We start from the raw sequence: 6,927 nt of genomic DNA, 5'->3' as shown, positions 1-6,927 counted from the left end.
ACAAAATGTCCTAAAGGTAAAGTTTTCCTATGGACAAGCTTCGTCTAAGCACACAGAGCATCTAATTAGCTTTTTAGAAGGTGTCCTCAGAGTCATCATAGACAGGGAAAAAATGGGGAAGTATAACTAAATGTACCTTTATTTACAAAATAAACATCACAAAATTTTACAAGGAAGTGGTCAACATGTACAGAATATTTTGTAAATAGTTCATAAAATTTTGTAATGAGTACTTTGTAAATAAAGGTATATTTAGCTACAATTTCCTATCTATGGTGACTTTGGGGACACCTTGTAGTGTCTCTTAAAACTTATAATTATTGCCTCTTTCCGCCATCTTGGGGGCCTGTGGAGGTCTGCTGGGAACAGGACTTCTAAAAGGCAAATATGTCTAGAAGGCTGTGGTCCAAGGCCATTTTGCTGGCTATAAGAGAGGTCTCCAGAACCAAAGAGAGCACACAGCTCTTCTTAAAATTGAAGGTGAAGAGATGAAACTGAATTTTATTTGGGCAAGAGATGTGCTTATGTATACAAAGCAAAGAACAATACAGTGACTCCTGGTGGCAAACCAAACAAAACCAGAGTAATTGGGGAAAAGATAACTCGAGCCCATGGAAACAGTGGCATGGTTCGTGCCAAATTCCAAAGCAACCTTCGCGCTAAGGCCATTGGACACAGAATCTGTGTGATGCTGTACCCCTCAAGGATTTAAAGTGATGAAGAGTAAATAAAAGTGGATTTGTGCTGTTGTAAAAAAAATAATAATAATAACTTATAATTATTATACTCATTCAAGTTGTTAAGGCTCTGAAATATGAACTACATACTATTTTTTTTTTTTAAGGAAACTTTCAGAAAATAAGAAAGAGCTCTCGGATCTTGCCCACTGTGTCACACCTAGAATCCCAACATTTTGGACAGCTAGCCAAGGCAGAAGGGTCATTTGAGGACAGACCAGCAAGACCACATCTCCACTATAATTTTTTTTTTTTTTTTTTTGAGACGGAGTCTCAAGCCGTTGCCCTCAGTAGAGTGCTGCAGAGTCACAGCTCAGAGCAAACTCTTGGGCTTAAATGATTCTCTTGCCTCAGCCTTCCATGACGCTGGGACTAAAGGCACCTGCCACGATGCCTGGCTATTTTTGTTGTTGTTGTAGTTGTCATTGTTGTTTGGCAGGCCCCAGCTGGACTTAAATCCACCAACTCCAGTGTATGTGGCTGGCACCCTAGCTGCTGAGCTACAGCTGTCAAGGTTCCACTACAATTTTTAAAAATTAGCAGTGGTGGTGACATATACCTCTAATATCAGCTAGTCAGGGTGCTTAGGTAAGAGGATCACTTGAGCCCAGGAGTTCGAGGTTACAGTGCACTAAGATCAGGCCATTGCACTCTAGCCTGGCAGCAGAGTGAGACACTATCTGTTAAACAAAGAAATGAACAAATGAATAAATGAATAAATAAAGAATTTTTTAAAAAGTTCACTTGGAAGTAAACAATAGCAAATTAATTTTAAAATAATCAGCAACAAGATTGGAAGAAAAATGATTTGAGAAAATATTCCTATCAGACATAAAAAGAATGGAAAGAGAAAGAAAACTAGATTATTAAGCTGGGAGGTCCAACATCTGAAAGAAAGAACAAAGAAATGGAGACAGGGTGTCATCAAAGAAATCTTTTTTTTTTTGCAGTTTTTGGCTGGGGCTGGGTTTGAACCCACCACCTCCGGCATATGGGGCCGGTGCCCTCCTCCTTTGAGACAGGTGCCGCACATCAAATAAATCTTAAGAGAAAATTTCCCCAGAACTAAAGGACATAGGTTCCACACCCAAAGGGCCCACTCCCCATTCAATAAATAGAATGAGATTCTTGTCAAATTATCATGAAAATTCAGAATACTGGGGATATTATGAAGAATGTATTTTTTAATATCTGCCATTCTGTCAGATAGGTAATTTTTTTTTTTTTTTTTTTTTGAGACAGAGTCTTGCTATGTGCCGTGGCTATGTCACCCTTGGTAGAGTACTGTGGTGTCACAGCTCACAGCAACCTCTAACTCTTGGGCTTAAGTGATTCCCTTGCCTCAGCCTCTCAAATAGCTGGGACTACAGGTGGCTGCCACAACGTCCGGCTATTTTTTGGTTGTTGTTGTTGCAGCTGTCATTGTTATTTAGCTGGCCCGGGCAGGTTTGAATCCCCCAGCCTTGATGTATGTGGCTGGCGTTGTAACCACTGTGCAACGGGAGCCGAGCCTGTCAAGAATCTTAAAGCTTTCAGTGTGAAAACAAATAAATCACATGGAAAGGACAGGATGCCTCTACCAGCATCTCTGAGTTGGAAGACAATGGGAAAATGTCTTCAAAATTTTGAGCAAATGATTTCTAATTTAAAATTCTACACCTAACCAACCTATCAGCCAACTATGAGGATAGAATAAAGATATTTTCAGAAATTCCAGGTCTAAACATTTATCCCCCATGCTCGCTTTTTCAGAAAGCTACTTTAGAATGTGCCACAACAAAACCAAAAAAAAGGAAGATACAAGACAGGAAAGAAATAAAAGGAATTCCCAGAATGACGGAGAGCAGAAATAGCAAGATAACAGCAGGCAGCAGAAATAAAGACCAGATTAGAGCAGGACGGAGGCCTCTAAGAGCAGTGTCTCTAAGAATCATGAAAAACCGATTGAATAGGTAATGTCTGTGACTATGTTCAGAGAGAACTAGTTTTCAGATTGGGATGAGGAGATAATTTGTACAGAAACTAAGGAAATAAAACAAAAAGTAGGAAATAACTATTTACTCCAGGTAAGAGAAAAAGGCCAGGAGAGAGAGGATAGTTATTATGTTGCATAAAGAAGGCGAAATGGGGGACAGCCATGATAGGGACAGGGAGGGAAAGAGCGCTGTACTAGATAGAAAAACCCTGATCTCCCATAGCGGGAAGTCAATGGGTAATGAACGTTTAAGGTTGAATTTCCCAAAAGCTGACTCTGAGATGGAAATCAGCGTGCTGGAAGTTTACAAATGAATGTTCTTTGGAAGAGAAGGAAAGAAGCAAGAGTGGGCAGAAGGAAAGGCCAGACTGTGATGGAGTCTCAAGGCCTCAGCTAACCCTACAGGGAGCTCGGACCCTGGATACTTCTCCAAAGCTGTTTGTCCCAAGCTGGGGCGAGAGGCTAGTCCTTTGTGCTCCTGTGTATAGCTCATTGAATGCAGACCTCCCTGGGAAGAAGCTGTGCCCTTGGCAAAGACATTTCTCTTCAGCAGATACAATGTCTGCCAGAAACGGACAACTGAAGCAGCTCAGAGAAAAGGTTCTTCATTTTTAAAGGTGCAGCTAATCATGGCTTCTGCAATGAGTAATAACAAAAAAACTAAATCCAGACGTTTCAGACTAAGCATCATTTTTAGAATTAGGGAAATGTATAAGATAAAACGGTTTTTTTTTTTTTTTTTTTAAAAAGAGGTGCTTAATGGGATGAGAACTGGGAGTAGAATGGAATGGGGCAGGTACAGCCTGCTGCTTTTCATTATTATAAAGCTTGAAAGACTTCAAAATTAAAAGCTTTAAGGTCAAAGCTTTAGCCACTTTTTTTTTTAAGTGTATCTAAAGAAGTAGCCATTAAGATGTATATCACTATAATGATTATGGTCCTTAATCCTATTAGGACTAGAGGTCACAATATAGTCACAGATAGAGATGGAGTTTGGGAGAGGAGTAATTTAAAGCATTCTGCATAATAATGTAGAAGGCTAACGCCATTGAACATGAGTAATTTAAATATTTTGCATAATAATGTGAAAGGTTAACTGTGGAAGGCAGAGATGTTTAGCCTTGCAAAGGAAAAGGCAGTTAGAAAGTAATTCTTTTTCTCCATAAGAATTTAAGAGGCTATACTCTGTACCAACATAGCTCTTGACTCAAAGATTGAATCTGCCTGGCACTGTACGTAGAATTGGGAGTTGAAGATGAAGGAGACTGTAGTTTGAACACTCTTCTTCATTCTGGCTTTTTTTTCTTTTTTTTTGAGATAGAGGCTTACTCTCTTGCCCCAGGCTAGAGTGCCATGGTGTCAGCCTAGCTCATAGCAACCTCAAACTTATGGGTTCCAGTGATCCTCCTGCCTCAGCCTCCCAAGTAGCAGGGACTACAGGCCCTCTACACAATGCCTGGCTAATTTTTCTGTTTTTGGTAAAGACAGGGCCTCACTCTTGGTCAGGCTGGTCTAGAACTCCTGAGCTCAAGCAATCCTCCCTTCTCATCCTCCCAGAGTACTAGGATTACTTCAAGAGCCACCGCGCCCAGCCCTCCACTAGGCCCTCCAGAGTGCTAGGATTACTGTGTGAGCCACCGCACCCCGTCCTCCACTCTGGCTTTTTGATAAGATGTGGAGGGCCAAAGCCTGTCTTGGACTGAAGTTATTTTAAAACTGAATACTCAGTTTTAGGGATATTAACGACAAGACAAAAGAAGCTGGATCCTGAGATAATAACAAACTTAGATAAGTACGCGTTAGGAATTCTTAAAAGGTAGATGAAGGTTTTACATAGAATTTAAGGAAACGGGCTCGGCGCCTGTGGCTCAAGTGGCTAAGACGCCAGCCACATACACCTGAGTTGGCAGGTTCGAATCCAGCCCGCGCCCGCCAAACAACAATGATGGCTGCAACCAAAAAATAGTTGGGCGTTGCAGCAGGCACCTGTATTCTCAGCTACTTGGGAGGTGGAGACAGGAGAATTGCTTGAGCCCAGGAATTGGAGGTTGCTGTGAGCTGTGATGCCACAGCACTCTACCCAGGGTGACAGCTTGAGGCTCTGTCTCATTAAAAAAAAAAAGAAGAACAATTTAAGGAAATGGTCCCTTTAGACAGGATTGTCTGGCGACGGAGACATAAAACACTTCAGTTAGAAACTGAGACCGTCTTCAAGATGATCAACTTCCTCAGTGTTTGAACATGAAAAAATAGTGAACATTTGATACCTTAAATGTGGGGAAAAGTTAAATCTAAGGAATAGCTTTTTTTTTTTGTAGAGACAGAGTCTCACTTTATGGCCCTCGGTAGAGTGCCGTGGCCTCACACAGCTCACAGCAACCTCCAACTCCTGGGCTTAAGCAATTCTCTTGCCTCAGCCTCCCAGGTAGCTGGGACTACAGGCGCCCGCCACAACACCCAGCTATTTTTTGGTTGCAGTTCAGCCGGGGCTGGGTTTGAACCCGCCACCCTCAGCATATGGGACCGGCACCTTACCGACTGAGCCACAGGCGCCGCCCGAAATTCATCTGATCTTTTTTTTTTTTTTTTTTTTTTTGGCCGGGGCTAGGTTTGAACCTGCCATCTCCAGCATATGGGACCTGCGCCCTACTCCTTGAGCCACAGGTGCCACCCTAAGGAATAGCTTTTTATTGTTTCCTTCCTGTGTTCCTTTTCTTTTCCCTCATCCCCAGTAAAATTAGGCATGTCTATTCTACCGTTAGGAATCTCTTCCTACGCTGGGTAGCTTTTCTGTGGTCTCTACCATCACTGCAGAGTCTGCCATGACCCTCAGGGACATTTTTTTCAGCCCACCCTCCCACCCAGCAAGGCCTCCAAAACACCCAAGAGTCTTCCAGACAATTCTTACACTTGTTCATTCTGGTTGTGGCAGGGGACAAAGTGATAGGGACCAAAAGAGTGTTTCTGTGCCTCTGCGTCTCAGCCCAGAACATCCCATCCATGTCCCATATGTGAGCTCCTTGGCTCCGACATGTTTGTAGTTATTCCTTAGAGGAAACTCAGTCATAGCCAGTCAATCTCTCAAATGAGTATTAGAGGCTCAGATACGAAGCAGATGGCATCTGCAAATTGGGATAAAGTTCAAGGAGGGTCAGTTTACAAAGGGAATAATTGCAAAGGTGTGGCAGGCACTAGGAAGCCACAAAGGAACCTGGGCTACCAGGAGCAGAACTAGCCCACCTCTCAGGCCAAAAGGCTGAAAGCAGAGAGTATCAAAACCCAGGAGAGAAAATTCCATTTAGCCACAGCAGTGACCTTTAATGGAGGAACACGGTTAGTTCAAGGGAGTTTCACAGGGGAAGAGGCAGGGCTCTCAATTCCCCATCCTCATTCTCCAGTCTTCTGCCAGAGATTCGTATCTCTAAATTCTGCTGCTAGTCAGAAGGCAGAGGAGTTTACTGATATAATCATTAGAGTTCAGCCTCCCAGGGTAAGAAGCAGGGTGAAGAAGGAGGAGGAATGGGTAGAAGGGCCAAATGAAAGATTACCCAACACACCTTAACACCATGCAGAATTCTGATCCCCGACTGAAGTTATTGAATAGCTGTAATTGTGAATGATTAACAAGTCTCAACACAAAGTTTCTCTTACTGAGGAATGTGTCCCCTTATGTAAATGCTTTCCAGGGGCCACACAGGCAGGAGTGGTTGGTTATAGGAGAATCGGTTTCCATGTTTTCAACTTCTGTTGTACTTACTGCTAAAACTTTCAGCTTGCAAATGAACCTCTCATTTTTCTTTTCTTTTTTTTTTTTTTTTTTTTGGTGGTTTTTGGCCAGGGCTAGGTTTGAACCCACCACCTCCGGCATATGGGACCGGCACCCTACTCCTTGAGCCACAGGCGCCACCCAGGAACCTCTCATTTTTCAAAAGAGAGGACTTCCCCTCACCTATCCAATATCTTAAAAAAGAATATTTTATGAGAATGTATCAAACCTCTTGAGCACCATCTGAATAAGGCCCCCAAATCTCTGGAGTTTCTTGCCTTTTTGTTTCTTAACATTTAAACATTTATGTCTGACTGCAGAACTCAGTCTCCACCCGGACTTCGCCGTGTTGAGACTTGTAGCTCATGTGGCAGCTTCCACAGCCTCAGGGGCCTTGCAGGGACTCAGCCCCTCAGCGTTGCTACCCCAAGCTCAGCTCTTATTTGGTT

The 6,927-nt window shown here is 42.8% G+C and overlaps 1 pseudogene; it reads left to right on the top strand.

Moving 5' to 3' along the window:
* The first annotated feature begins 387 nt into the window (after positions 1 to 387).
* LOC128597061 (60S ribosomal protein L35a-like) lies at positions 388 to 712 on the top strand (annotated as a pseudogene).
* Positions 713 to 6,927: the final 6,215 nt, after the last annotated feature.

This window comes from Nycticebus coucang, chromosome 10 (genome assembly GCF_027406575.1).
Source record: "Nycticebus coucang isolate mNycCou1 chromosome 10, mNycCou1.pri, whole genome shotgun sequence".
NCBI lineage: Eukaryota > Metazoa > Chordata > Mammalia > Primates > Lorisidae > Nycticebus > Nycticebus coucang.
The sequence above is the reverse complement of the archived record's forward strand: the minus strand, read 5'-3'. Positions and strand labels throughout refer to the sequence as shown.